Source organism: Taudactylus pleione, unplaced genomic scaffold, assembly GCF_031769625.1.
Source record: "Taudactylus pleione unplaced genomic scaffold, aTauple2 ptg000547l, whole genome shotgun sequence".
Lineage (NCBI taxonomy): Eukaryota > Metazoa > Chordata > Amphibia > Anura > Myobatrachidae > Taudactylus > Taudactylus pleione.
The window spans coordinates 4,208,309-4,223,408 of record NW_028284949.1 but is presented as its reverse complement, the minus strand read 5'-3'; positions in this window follow the sequence as shown (position 1 = coordinate 4,223,408).

Genomic DNA, 15,100 nt, shown 5'->3' with positions numbered 1-15,100 from the left:
TTGTATCCCTGAAGATGGAGCATATATATATGTATATATATATATATATATATATATATATATATATATATATATATATATATATATATATACACACACACACACACACACATATCCTGTGTGTATGTGTATATAAACACACAGTATATATAAATTATATATAATTATATATATATATATATATATACATACACACAGGGTATATGTATATATATCTATATATTTTATATAGCTATATATTCTGTGTGTATGTAAATATATATATATATATATTTATATTTGTATATATGGGCTACCTGCCTGTCAGCTCTGTAACTCAGCTCATGATAACTGCACCGCTGAGCTTGAGCTGCATCACGGCGGATGGCTTAGGAGGACGAAAGAGTCACTGAGAATCTTCTGTATGCTGCAGCCTTGACTTTTGACAGTCAAACTCTCGCGAGACTCTAACTGTCAGCGCCGAGGCAGCAGCACATAGAGAAGGTTTTCAGTGGCTCTGACAATTGAAGCTCCTCGGCGGACGCTGTTTAGGGAACAGCTGAGCCGCCGGAGAGGATCAGAGCGGAGACAGCTAAATGCTGTTCTGAAATTTTATATTTGAAGCACTGGCATGTCTGGGGACAGTGTGGGGGCCCCAGGACGACCGCCCCTAACGCCCCGCCTATAATCCGGCCCTGGTCCCTTTGTAATAGAGATAATAGTGATGTCACTGTGACACTCCCAGACTCCCTCACCTCCCCAGTCATGTCCCTGTGTTAGTAATAGAGATAATAGTGATGTCAGTGTGACACTCCCAGACTCCCTCACCTTCCCAGTCAGGTCCCTGTGTTAGCAATAGAGATAATAGTGATGTCACTGTGACACTCCCAGACTCCCTCACCTCCCCAGTCAGGTCCCTGTGTTATTAATAGAGATGTCACTGTGACACTCCCAGACTCCCTCACCTCCCCAGTCATGTCCCTGTGTTAGTAATAGAGATAATAGTGATGTCACTGTGACACTCCCAGACTCCCTCACCTCCCCAGTCAGGTCCCTGTGTTAGTAATAGAGATATTAGTGATGTCAGTGTGACACTCCCAGACTCCCTCACCTTCCCAGTCAGGTCCCTGTGTTAGCAATAGAGATAATAGTGATGTCACTGTGACACTCCCAGACTCCCTCACCTCCCCAGTCAGGTCCCTGTGTTAGTAATAGAGATAATAGTGATGTCACTGTGACACTCCCAGACTCCCTCACCTCCCCAGTCAGGTCCCTGTGTTAGTAATAGAGATAAGAGTGATGTCACTGTGACACTCCCAGACTCCCTCACCTCCCCAGTCAGGTCCCTGTGTTATTAATAGAGATGTCACTGTGACACTCCCAGACTCCCTCACCTCCCCAGTCAGGTCCCTGTGTTAGTAACAGAGATAATAGTGATGTCACTGTGACACTCCCAGACTCCCTCACCTCCCCAGTCAGGTCCCTGTGTTAGTAACAGAGATAATAGTGATGTCACTGTGACACTCCCACTCCCTCACCTCCCCAGTCAGGTCCCTGTGTTAGTAATAGAGATATTAGTGATGTCAGTGTGACACTCCCAGACTCCGTCACCTTCACAGTCAGGTCCCTGTGTTAGCAATAGAGATAATAGTGATGTCACTGTGACACTCCCAGACTCCCTCACCTCCCCAGTCAGGTCCCTGTGTTAGTAATAGAGATAATAGTGATGTCGGTGTGACACTCCCAGACTCCCTCACCTCCCCAGTCAGGTCCCTGTGTTAGTAATAGAGATAATAGTGATGTCACTGTGACCCTCCCAGACTCGCTCACCTCCCCAGTCAGGTCCCTGTGTTAGTAATAGAGATAATAGTGATGTCAGTGTGACACTCCCAGACTCCCTCACCTCCCCAGTCAGTCCCTGTGTTAGTAATAGAGATAAGAGTGATGTCACTGTGACACTCCCAGACTCCCTCACCTCCCCAGTCAGGTCCCTGTGTTAGTAATAGAGATAAGAGTGATGTCACTGTGACACTCCCAGACTCCCTCACCTCCCCAGTCAGGTCCCTGTGTTAGTAATAGAGATAATAGTGATGTCACTGTGACACTCCCAGACTCCCTCACCTCCCCAGTCAGGTCCCTGTGTTAGTAATAGAGATAAGAGTGATGTCACTGTGACACTCCCAGACTCCCTCACCTCCCCAGTCAGGTCCCTGTGTTAGTAATAGAGATAATAGTGATGTCACTGTGACACTACCAGACTCCTTCACCTCCCCAGTCAGGTCCCTGTGTTAGTAATAGAGATAATAGTGATGTCACTGTGACACTACCAGACTCCTTCACCTCCCCAGTCAGGTCCCTGTGTTAGTAATAGAGATAATAGTGATGTCACTGTGACACTCCCAGACTCCCTCACCTCCCCAGTCAGGTCCCTGTGTTAGTAATAGAGATAATAGTGATGTCACTGTGACACTACCAGACTCCTTCACCTCCCCAGTCAGGTCCCTGTGTTAGTAATAGAGATAATAGTGATGTCACTGTGACACTACCAGACTCCCTCACCTCCCCAGTCAGGTCCCTGTGTTAGTAATAGAGATAATAGTGATGTCACTGTGACTCCTCACCTTGCCAGTTAGCAGGTAGATTATCTGCAGGGTGATGTTTAATACATTCTCAGTCATTTTCCTTCAGTTGGTATCAGATTATACATACAGTACACTCTCTCCTGTAGATGAATTAGAAATAGAGAATAAATCAGAAGAAAAATGTGCAGCTCCGTAAAGCTATATTGGGGGCATTATGTGGGGATATGATTGGGCAGGGGCATTCACTGTATGGGATGGACAAAGTAAATAATGATAATTCAGGAATTAGGTGTGTTATAGAAAAAAAGTTACTAATAAATTAATATGGATAAATTCAATATGTGGATTTCATATATAGTCAAATGATTCGTTTTCATGCACACTGTCTTTAAAAACTGATATAATCTCACCACGCTGTGTAGTAATCCACTGGGGTACACTTTCTTGCCATTTACCTGACGTCACTATGAATCTGTTACTTGTAAGGACATGGCACCAAAGTCTGCTCCACCTGTTTTACAACACCAGAGCATGCCTCACCTGTATTAATGTGTTACCATATTCCGCTTAGCTGATATTACAATAACAGGGCACCAGTGTCTCCTTCACCAGGGCCTGTTCCATTTTACTTATAACAGGACACTAGAGGCTGCTCCATCTGTATTATACTAACAAGACACCAGATCATGCTCCACCTGTATAATACTAGCATGACAACAGAGACGGCTCCACCTGTATTTTACTAACATAACATCACATTCTGCTCCAACTGTATTATACTAACTTGACACCAGAGCCAGCTCCACATGTATTATACTAACATGACATCACACTCTGCTCAACCTGTATTAAAACTAACCTGACACCAGAGCCTGCTCCACCTGTATTTTACTAACATGACACCAGAGCCTGCTCTACCTGTATTATACTAACATGACACCAGAGCCTGCTCTACCTGTATTATACTAACATGTCACCAGAGCCTGCTGCACATGTATTATACTAACATAACATCACACTTTGCTCCACCTGTATTATACTAAACTGACACCAGAGCCTGCCCCACCTGTATTACACTAACATGACACCAGAGCCTGCTCTACCTGTATTATACTAACATGTCACCAGAGGCTGCTCCACATGTATTATACTAATTTGACACCAGAGGCTGCTCCATCTGTATTATACTAACAAGACATCAGAGCCTAATCCACCTGTATAATATTAGCATGACAACAGAGACTGCTCTACCTGTATTATACTAACAAGACATCACACTCTGCTCCACCTGTATTATACTAAACTGACACCAGAGCCTGCCCCACCTGTATTACAATAACATGACACCAGAGCCTGCTCTACCTGTATTATACTAACATGTCACCAGAGGCTGCTCCACATGTATTATACTAATTTGACACCAGAAGCTGCTCCATCTGTATTATACTAACAAGACATCATAGCCTAATCCACCTGTATAATATTAGCATGACAACAGAGACTGCTCTACCTGTATTATACTAACATGACATCACACTCTGCTCCACATGTATTATACTAACCTGACACCAGAAGCTGCTCCACCTGTGTTATGCTAACATAACATAACATATCCAGGCAGAACTCCTGGATCCTGGAACCCCAAGTCACGCTGAGTTGATAAGTAAATCTACAAACAGCTACAGCATGAGAACAGCAAAGAAACAACAGACACAAATGTAAGCTGTAAAGTTCATATCTGTTCTGCCTTATTGAGGATATATCCGTTACACTCTGGCAGGATGCGGTTAGGCAAAGGCAAGTTTCATAAGAATGAAGCGTTATCTTTCATTTCCTCAAAAAGGCGAGCTTTACTGGAACATTGCCACACATAAGCATTTCACTGGAAACTCCCCAAGAACATTGGAATGCTATTGAACAAGATGGCTTCTGACAATTTCAAATAACATGATATCAGAGGCTGCTCCAACTGTATAATACTAGCATGACACCAGAAACTGCTCTACCGGTATTATACTAACATGATATCACACTCTAATCCACCTGTATTATACTAACCTGACACCAAAGGCTGCTCTATCTGTATTATACTAACAAGACACTAAAGCCAGTTCCATCTGTATAATACTAACATGACACCAGAAACTGATCCATCTACTTGTATTATACTAACATGATATCACACTCTGGTCCACCTGTATTATACTAACCTGACACCAGAGGCTGCTTTATCTGTATTATACTAACAGGACACCAGAGGCTGCCCCATCTGTATTATACTAACATTACATCACACTCTGCTCCACCTGTATTATACTCAGAGCTGTAACTAGACTTTTTGGTGCCCTGTGCCAGAAAGAGCATTGGCGTCCTCCTCATTTTTCAAAGGGACATAGGGCTTGATTCAGAGCCGCTCGCTCTGACCAGAGCGCTCGCTCTGAATCAGGGCCGGGTTTTTTTTGTTTTTGGAACGGCCTCTTGGCTATAGCGAGCGGCCATGATGATGGTCGCGATGGTCAAGACCATCGGGCTTGCGACGAGACCCTTGTGGTAGGGTCTCGCCCATCGCAAGCCCCAGAGAGATTTCGGCTCTAACGGAGCCTGAAGCTCTCCACTGATATCACTTGTGATATCAGTGGGGCAGCCCCCAAACGGTAGGCGTTCTCATGGGAACGCCTCCGTTTGGGCAGCCACTCCCCCAGCCCGCCCACCAAAGGGGGCGAGCTGTTACTCAACATCGCCAGCTCGCCCCCTTTGGTGCGAGACCCGGAGTGACGGATTGCCCGTCGCTAGCCGGTCTCGCACATGCGCACGACGGAGCCGGCTCCGTCGTGCGCATGCGCTGTGGGCCACCATCGACCCGGTTGCTAGCACTCAGCGCTTGCGACCGGGTCTGAATCAGGCCCATAATGCAACCAAAAAAGGGCCATGGCTTCATGGGGAAGGGCCAGGGAAGAGATAGGAGAAGCCAGGAGATGCTGGGGATGAATAAGAGGAAGCTACAAGCAAGAATGATAATAAACAGAAATTTGACAGGCCCAAACAGCGCCCCCTGACCTGTGGTGCCCTGTGCGATGGCACCGGCCGCACTACCCTAGCTATGGCCCTGATTATACTCCACCTGTATTATACTAATATGAGACCAAATGCTGCTTCATCTGTATTATACTAACAAGACACCAGAGCCTGACCCAGCTGTATAATACTAGCATGACACCAGAGTCTGCTCCACCTGTATTATACTAACAGGACATCACACTCTACCCCACCTGTATTATACTAAACTGATACCAGAGACAGCTTCACCGGTATTATACTAATATGACACCAGAGGCTGCTCCATCTATATTATACTAACAAGACACCAGAGCCTGATCCACCTGTTTAATACTAGCATGACACCAGAAATTGTGTTACCTGTATTATACTAACATGACCAGAGTCTGCTCCACCTGTATTATACTAACCTGATACCAGAGCCTGCTCCACATGTATTATACTAACATGACCAGAGTCTGCTCCACCTGTATTATACTAACCTGATACCAGAGCCTGCTCCACATGTATTATAGTAACATGACATCACACTCTGCCCCACCTGTATTATACTAAACTGATACCAGAGACAGCTTCACCTGTATTATACTAATATGACACCAGAGGCTGCTCCATCTATATTATACTAACATGTCACCAGAGCCTGATCCACCTGTTTAATACTAGCATGACACCAGAAATTGTGTTACCTGTATTATACTAACATGACCAGAGTCTGCTCCACCTGTATTATACTAACCTGATACCAAGGCCTGCTCCACCTGTTTTATACTAACCTAACACCAGAGCCTGCTCCACATGTATTATACTAACATGACATCACAATCTGCTCCACCTGTATTATACTAACCTGACACCAGAGGATTCTCAATCTATATTATACTAACAAGACACCAGAGCCTGACCCAGCTGTATAATACTAGCATGACACCAGAGTCTGCTCCACCTGTATTATACTAACAGGACATCACACTCTGCCCCACCTGTATTATACTAAACTGATACCAGAGACAGCTTCACCTGTATTATACTAATATGACACCAGAGGCTGCTCCATCTATATTATACTAACAAGACACCAGAGCCTGATCCACCTGTTTAATACTAGCATGACACCAGAAATTGTGTTACCTGTATTATACTAACATGACCAGAGTCTGCTCCACCTGTATTATACTAACCTGATACCAGAGCCTGCTCCACCTGTATTATACTAACCTGACACCAGAGGATTCTCAATCTATATTATACTAACAAGATACCAGAGCCTGATCCACCTGTATAATACTAGCATGACAGCAGAGACTGCTCTGCCTGTATTATACTAACATGACACCACACTCTGCTCCACCTGTATTACACTAACGTGATATCACACACTACTCCACCTGTAATATCCTAAACTGACACCAGAGTCTATTCCACCTGTATTATACTAATATGACACCAGAGGCTACTTCACCTGTATTATACTAATATGACACCAGAGGCTGCTTCACCTGTATAATACTAGCATGACAACATACTGCTTTACCTGTATTATATTAATGTAACATCACACTCTGCTCCATCTTTATTATAGCAACATGACATCACACTCTGCTCCACCTGTAATATCCTAAACTGACACCAGAGGCTGCTCCACCTGTATTATACTAATATGACAGTAGAGGCTGCTTCACCTGTATAATACTAGCATGACAACATACTGCTTTATCTCTATTATATTAATGTGACATCACACTCTGCTCCACCTTTATTATAGTAACCTGACATTACACTCTGCTCCACCTGTATTATCCTAAACTGACACCAGAGGCTACTTCACCTGTATTATACTAATATGACACCAGAGGCTGCTTCACCTTTATAATACTAGCATGACAACATACTGCTTTACCTCTATTATACTAATGTGACATCACACTCTGCTCCACCTTTATTATAGTAACATGACATCACACTCTGCTCCACCTGTATTATCCTAAACTGACACCAGAGGCTGCTCCATCTGTATTATACTAATATGACACCCGAGGCTGCTTCACCTGTACAATACTAGCATGACAAGAGACTGCTTTACCCGTATTATATTAACATGACATCACACTCTGCTCCACCTTTATTATAGTAACCTGACACCAGATGCTGCTCCACCGTATTATACTAAGACAACAGAGTCTGCTCCGCCTGTATAATACTAGCATGACACTGCTTTACCTGTGTTATATTAACAAGACATCTACACTCTGCTCGACCTTTATTATAGTAACATGACATCACACTCTGCTCCACCTGTATGTTACTAACCTGACACCAGATGCTGCTCCACCTGTATAATACTAGCATGACAACAGAGACTGCTTTACCTGTATCATATTAATTTGAGATCACAGTCTGCTCCACCTTTATTATAGTAACATGACATCATACTACTCCACCTGTATTATACTAACCTGACACCAGATGCTGCTCCACCTGTATTATACTAAGACACCAGTCTACTCCGCCTGTATAGTACTAGCAAGACAAGAGACTGCTTTACCTGTATTATATTAACAAGTCATCACACTCTGGGCCTGATTCAGAGCCGGATGCTCTGACCAGAGCGCTCGCTCTGAATCAGGGCCGGCCTAGCTGAAAATGGTGCGGCCTCCTGGCCGCTCGCATAGCTGTGGGTGACGGGAAGCGATCGCTCGCCAAGGCATAAGCACGCCCACCATGTCTTAGCAAGCGACCAGCGTCCGCCCAATCGCACAGGCAGAGCTGCCCACCAGCACACGTCATCTTCAGGAAGTGTATTAAAACATTGGTACATCGAGGACAATCGGAAGCGATCGCAGCGCTTGTGATTGCCTTACCCTACAGCAAGCACTGCCAGGACTTCAGTGTAAAAAACAGGCATGTGACGTGTACTATGACGCTGCGTGTTAATTATACACGCCTCTAAAACGGCGTTGAAACACTGAAGCACGCCTGTATTTGCACCTCCAGTCCCCCATTATTAGTGTACTGCCCCTGTTACCACCCACACACGGTCTCTCCTGTCACTCATTTCACTGGGCTGTCTTTGCTGGGCGAGCGAGCGGCCTGCGATCGCACAGAGTAGTTTGCGCACGCGCAGAAAGAAGCATGCGCATGTGCGAACGCAAACCATCGGACCGCTTGAGAGCACGCAGCGCTAGCGAGAGACTCTGAATGAGGTCCCCAGTCTGCTGCCAACCTGAAATAAAGAATGTCAATGCTTTTACATCTGACACACCAATGAAGACAGCAGGTGGCGCTGTCAACACAGAGCCAGAGAAAATGGCCATGGCTAAAAATAAGAAACATTTTATTAGAAAATAATGATACTCAAATGCTAACTCCATGGAGTGGGGAAAGCTATAAGCGCTAGTAATGTGTTCAAAATGTAACCGTGATAATTATAAAGTCATTACCAGAGTCCGCTCCACGTTATATGAATGATGTGAACTAAAGTCTGCTCCACCTGCTATTTTGCTATAAAAATAAATGTAATTATCACCTGCTGTTCCCACTTCTCAAATAAACCAACGCATCCTCGGTGTGGTGCCTCCTTCTCTCTAGAACTACGATTAAACTAAACTCAACTCGCAACAACCATCCGGAAACATGTTCTAAAGACTTAAGCCTAAAATCAGCCTAGAAAGCCTCAACAAAATGGCCGCCGTCTGTGTGTGCAGTCAGGGGAGCCGTAGACAAAGCGGAATCAATAGCTGAGACACATTAACGGCCAATCAACTACTAGCTACTAGTGATGGCCATCGGGGAAGTTGTTATCAAAGGCGATGGTAGAATGAACAATCGATGGTGTCAAACTATGCGGTTATTATATGCCATCGATGGTTTAGACCTGTAAAGCTGGGCAGTTTCCTTTGCTTATGTGCAGCGGGCGGGCTACAGTGAGAGGGGGTTAAGCTGACCACACACTAGAACAACTTACATCCAACCAGCCAACTTGTTGATTGGTTGGAATGAAAATCTGGTAAGGAATGGGAGTAACTGATGATCAGAAATTTACTCCTAAATGCCAGAAAACAGATGAAAATGGTCGTCAGACAAGTTTGTTAAATGTTTGATTTAAACTATTTGTTTATACAACAGTTTTGGTCCATTTTTCTGCATCTGGGAGCAAGTTGCTGACTGTATTCCTTACCAGATTTTCATTCCAACCAATCTACTAGTTGGCTGGTTGGACAGATAATCTTTAGATGTGTGGCCAGCTTTAGGGTTAGGCACCACTGGGGAGAGATTAGGTATAGGCACCCCCCTGGGGAGGGTTAGGCTACGTGGAGAGGGGGTTAGGCACCTCCAGTGTGGAGGGTTAGGGTACTTATCTCCCCCATTGGGATCTTTAGTGATCGGGTTTCCGTCTATCCGCCATTGGAATCTTTAGTGATCGGGTTTCATGCTGTATCATTTGAATCAAAGGAGTGCTTGGCAGTTTGGCTATATTATCTGTTTGATATATATATATATATATATAGATAGATATATAGATATATATATATATATATATATATAGATATAGTATACATCCTGTAAATATACATATATAATATATATCTAATATATATATATAATATATATATATATATATATACTGTATATATATTCTGTATACATAGGACCCTTTAAATTCAATTAGTAAAAAAAAAACTATACGGCCTGTCTTACTTTTCCCAGCTGACAAACTGTGCACTTTCTTCTCTTCAGAGAACAAATGTAATTTCAAGCTCCATGATTAAGGACCTGGCTGCGGCTATGCCCTCCCTTCCACCCTCCCTGCAGCCTGCGCACCAGCCAGTCACTGAGTCGCAGGCTGCAGCTTCACAATCCATTGGACAGCTGAGCCGTCGCTCAGCAAGCCAGCACTTTTCTGCGGCACCGGCGGCAGTGACGTCAGCGCGTTGCGAGTGTGCAGCGCTGGAGACCGGATCAGAGTAATAGATCCGATCTGTGGCAGGGGGCCCGGGGGTACTTACCACCAGCACTCCTCCCTTAATCTGGCACTGGGGGCAGCGTTGCGGAGGGGGGTGGGCAGGGTCACGGAAGCAGCAGCAGAGCCGTGGAATGCCCCTAGGAATTCCAGTCGCACTAGGTATTTGCTTAGAATGCCTATGCCTAGGGCCGGCTCTGATTATTTCCATTATTCTTACCAAGTCCGCTTATAACAAGTGGATTTGGTCTTTTTTATTTATTTTTTTCAAGTTGCTTATTTTTTTTGATGGTTGCTTGCTTTTGGGCTTGAGTCAGAGGCATATATATAATGGGCGCAGGGTTCGCGGTGCACATGGGCCCAGGAGGGCCGGCACCGCAGACCCTGCACTCATATTATACTTCTCTCCAGAGTCCCACGTCAGCTGGTCTCAGCACTAAAAAACGTCTGAAAAATGGCTGCCACGGCCATTTTCCCATTGTTTTGCGCATGTGCAGTACAGGGAAAATGGCCGCCACGGCCATTTTCCCGGTGACCTGCTCATGCTCTATATACTCTAGGCACACTCTAGTGCCCAAAGTCTATAAGTGCACTGCCGGCCGCCGGTCTGAGAGGAGGGGACTCGTGACGGAGACTGCACACAGGCCCCCTCCTCTCTAGAAACGCCCCTGGCTTGGGTAGCCAGGGACCACTACTAAGGTAAGCACATGTTTACATAGCTGCTTCGCTAATCTATTTATGTTTAGCTGTCTGGGGCTGATTCAGAAAGGATCACAGATGCGATTATAAGTTCCCTGCCCTACACCCATTTGCTACAGTAATTATTTTATGTACAGTGGGAGGGCGCAATGAGGGAAGTGGCGGAGTGGGAGCAGGGGACAGCGCTGGGTTCCGAGACACTTAGCACCGCCCTGGTGATTATGCACGGAATCGGCCGATTGTTGCATTCTGCGCATGCATATATCGCAGTGCGCGTGTTTGTGAATGGGCCACTGCAGACACATCGCACTATGATTGCAGGAAGTACCTTTTGGGGGTGGAGACGGGGGGGTCGGCGAAATGCAGGAGTGTCTTAGCATTTGAAAGTCGTTGCAGGGGCGTGCATAATTTACCCACTGCAATGGCAATCGCAGCCTGAGCACTGATAGAGTGCGACGGCCTCAGCCAGAGGACGCACCAGAGCGCCGGAGGAAGACGCCAGGGGACCTGCACAGCTGGAAGCAGGTAAGTCTATCCTGCTATTCGCCACCTCACAGTGGCGGATAGTACCTCCATTAAATTCCGAAAATTCATAATTTGATGAATACTATAATTTCCACATCCCCATACTAATGTACTAATGTATGGGGAGTGTGGAAATTATCGCAGGGGGACTTAGCAAGGAGATATCAGTAATGTCTCCTGTGCTAAGTGGCTTCATGAATACTAAAATAACATTATTTAAGGAAAATGTCCTTAAAAACGTTAATTTAGTGTTGATGAATAGGCCTCTATATCTCTCTGTATTATCTATCTACTTGTATATATCTCTGTATTATCTATCTCTCTGTATATCTCTCTGTATTATCTATCTCTCTGTATATCTCTGTATTATATATCTATCTGTATTTCTCTCTGAGGGGACTATTCATCATACCTAAACTTTCCCTGGAGGTAATTAGGTTTAGAACTCGCATGGAGTTCTACCTAATTACCGGAGGAATTCATCATTCCTCCTCTCCATAACAGCATTTCAGGAAATTGATAGTTATCACTCTCTACTCTAACTTATCACAGCTGGAATCCGTGCTGCGCATGCGCTGTTACATTCGTAAAGGTGCCTAACCCTAAGTCACCCCCCGGGAGCCCTAAACCTAACCCTCCCGCCCCCGCGGCTGTCCGCTGCAGCGCCCGGCATCCGCTCGATCGGGATGCCGGGCGCCGGTCTCCCGTCGTCGGGCAAATTACGGGTGTCTACATTTAGACGCCTGTCATTCATCCCTAGTCGGGATAAAGCAGTCTGGAAGCCGGCGGTCGGCATTTAGACCGTCGGGTTCCAGACTACATCCCAATGGCGGGTACATTTCTCCTAGGTTTTTGGCCTATGTGTTCTAAAAAACCCCAGGAGAAGTCTGTTTTGTAAGCAGACCAGAGTATCGACTTTTGGAAAAGCCGGTTTGGGTCCTGGGGGTGTGGATGTGAGGAGGGAGAGGGCTCCATCCATAGGGCCACTCCAGGTTTTGGGCCTTTCAGCCTGGTAACAGGCTCATTAGGGCTTGCAGCTGGTAATGGCTAAGATAATCTGGGTTTGTTTGTGGATGAGTGTCTCACACCTGGGAGAGCAGGCAGACTAGCCTGTTCAGAGACACTTGGTGATAATCCTTGTAAGTACTGTGCACGTGTTTTGTTGATGGTGAGGGTAATAAGCCCTACCATTATTATAGAGAGGGAATCTGCTGTGTAGCTAGTGCACAGCCGGGCTAGGACTTATGTTTTGTTTATGTTTATATTCATTTGGCACAATAAAGACTGGCGCTGACCAATTTGTACAAGAACCCCTGACTTGTATCCTGTCTCTACAGCTGCTGTGTGTGTAAAGAGGGAGTCCATCTACCCCAGGAGAGGGACCCCTATCCTGATTGTGTCACTATATATATATATATATATATATATATATATATATACATACACACACATTCTAAGGTAAATAACAGCTGGCACTCCAGGTCTCATAAATCACTTGTATTGAAAGTATGTCACACATAACTTCCGAAGTTTCCTGTTATTTACCTTTGTAGTCGCTTATATAGAGGAGGTGTCACCCAGGCACTTTACAATAGGAGGAGATTGAGTGCTGGTCCACTTCTGGATTAATTATATATATATTTGAAAACATAAGTACACAGGGGGCTAGAGTTAAGCTGGCCACACATCTAAAGATTATCTGTCCAACCAGCCAACTAGTTGATTGGTTGGAATGAAAATCTGGTAAGGAATACAGGGCCTGATTCAGACCCACTCGCAAGCGGATGTCCGCTCGCAAGTGGGTCGATGTTGTGCACTGCGCATGCGCACAACAGCGGGAGCTCCATCGTGCGCATGCGCCAGATGCGACGAGCGAAGGACTTTCCTTCGCTCGTTGTGTCTGATCAAAGGGGGCGTGCTGTCGATGTTGATTGACAGCACGCCCCCTTTGGTGGGCGTGCTGGGGGCGTGCCTCCCTGACGGGGGCGTTCCCAAGGGAACGCCTACCGTCAGAACCCGGCCCACTGACATCACTAGTGATGTCAGTGGGAGTGATTTTGGCTCTGATAGAGCCAAAATCACTCCGGGCCATGCGGTTGAAAAACTCAACTGCAGGCTCCGGCTCGCAGTGGCGATGGTCGCGATGGTCAAGACCATCGCGGCCATCAACCTGCACGCTCGTACAGGCTGTGGGTGGTGACCCACAGCTATACGAGCGTCCAGGAGGACGCTCCATAATTATGGAGGACGGCCCTCATTCAGAGCGTGCGCTCTGCTCAGAGCGTACGGCTCTGAATGAGGGCCACAATCAGCAATTTGCTCCCAAACACTGGAAAATGGACCAAAACTGTTGTTTGAACAAATAGTTTAGATCAAACATTTAACAAACTTGTTTGAATTACCATTTTCATCTGTTTTCTGGCATTTAGGAGAAAATTGCTGATCATTATTTACTCCCATACGTTACCAGATTTTCATTCCAACCAATCAACAAGTTGGCTGGTTGGATGTAAATTGGTCTAGTGTGTGGCCATCTTTACACTGACCTGCTGTGCTGAAAGTTCATCATGCTGGCCTCAGGGCTGCCTTCCCTTATGTGCTTGGTTACTCATGGACACAGCTTTAGAGCAAGACGGCTAGGGGGCGGAGCTTTGGGTGACTAGGGGCAGAGCTTCAGTGGGTCCGTGGTGGGCGGGGCTTTAGCCTGAATGTGTGTGTCCTCCAGCAGAGAGGAGAGGATGAAGGGGGTTTGGGAATAGGCTAAGATTCGGCGGGCCAGGAGGTGCGTGAGCTGGGCTGTTGGTTGTTACAGGAAAAAAAAAATGATTGTTTTTTTCCTGTCTGCCCGGCAGTCAGTTTCCTGTGTCTATTTTCAATGGGAGGCCTGGAGTTGTAGCTCCACCCACCCCATTGTTAATCCAGCCCTGAGGAGAGGGGAGGCAGATGTAGAATGTTTAGAGAGGAAGATGAGCCGAGCAGCAGCATTGGGGACCAATTGTAGTGGAGAGAGGTGGGAGACTGGGAGGCCAGCTAGGAGAAGGTTACAGTAGTCCAATCTGGAGATGACCAGTGAGTGGATGAGGGTTTTAGGGTGAGGAAGGGTCTAATCCTGGAAATTTTTATGAGATGGAAATGACAGGACTGCGAGAGGTGCTGAATGTGTGGTTTGAAGGAGAGAGAGGAGCCTAGGATAACTCAAAGACAGCGCTCTTTGGGGCTAGAGGAGATAGTTGTGCCATCAATAGATAATGAAATTGTGTGAATTGAGGTAATGGAAGAGGGTGGGAAGATGATCAGC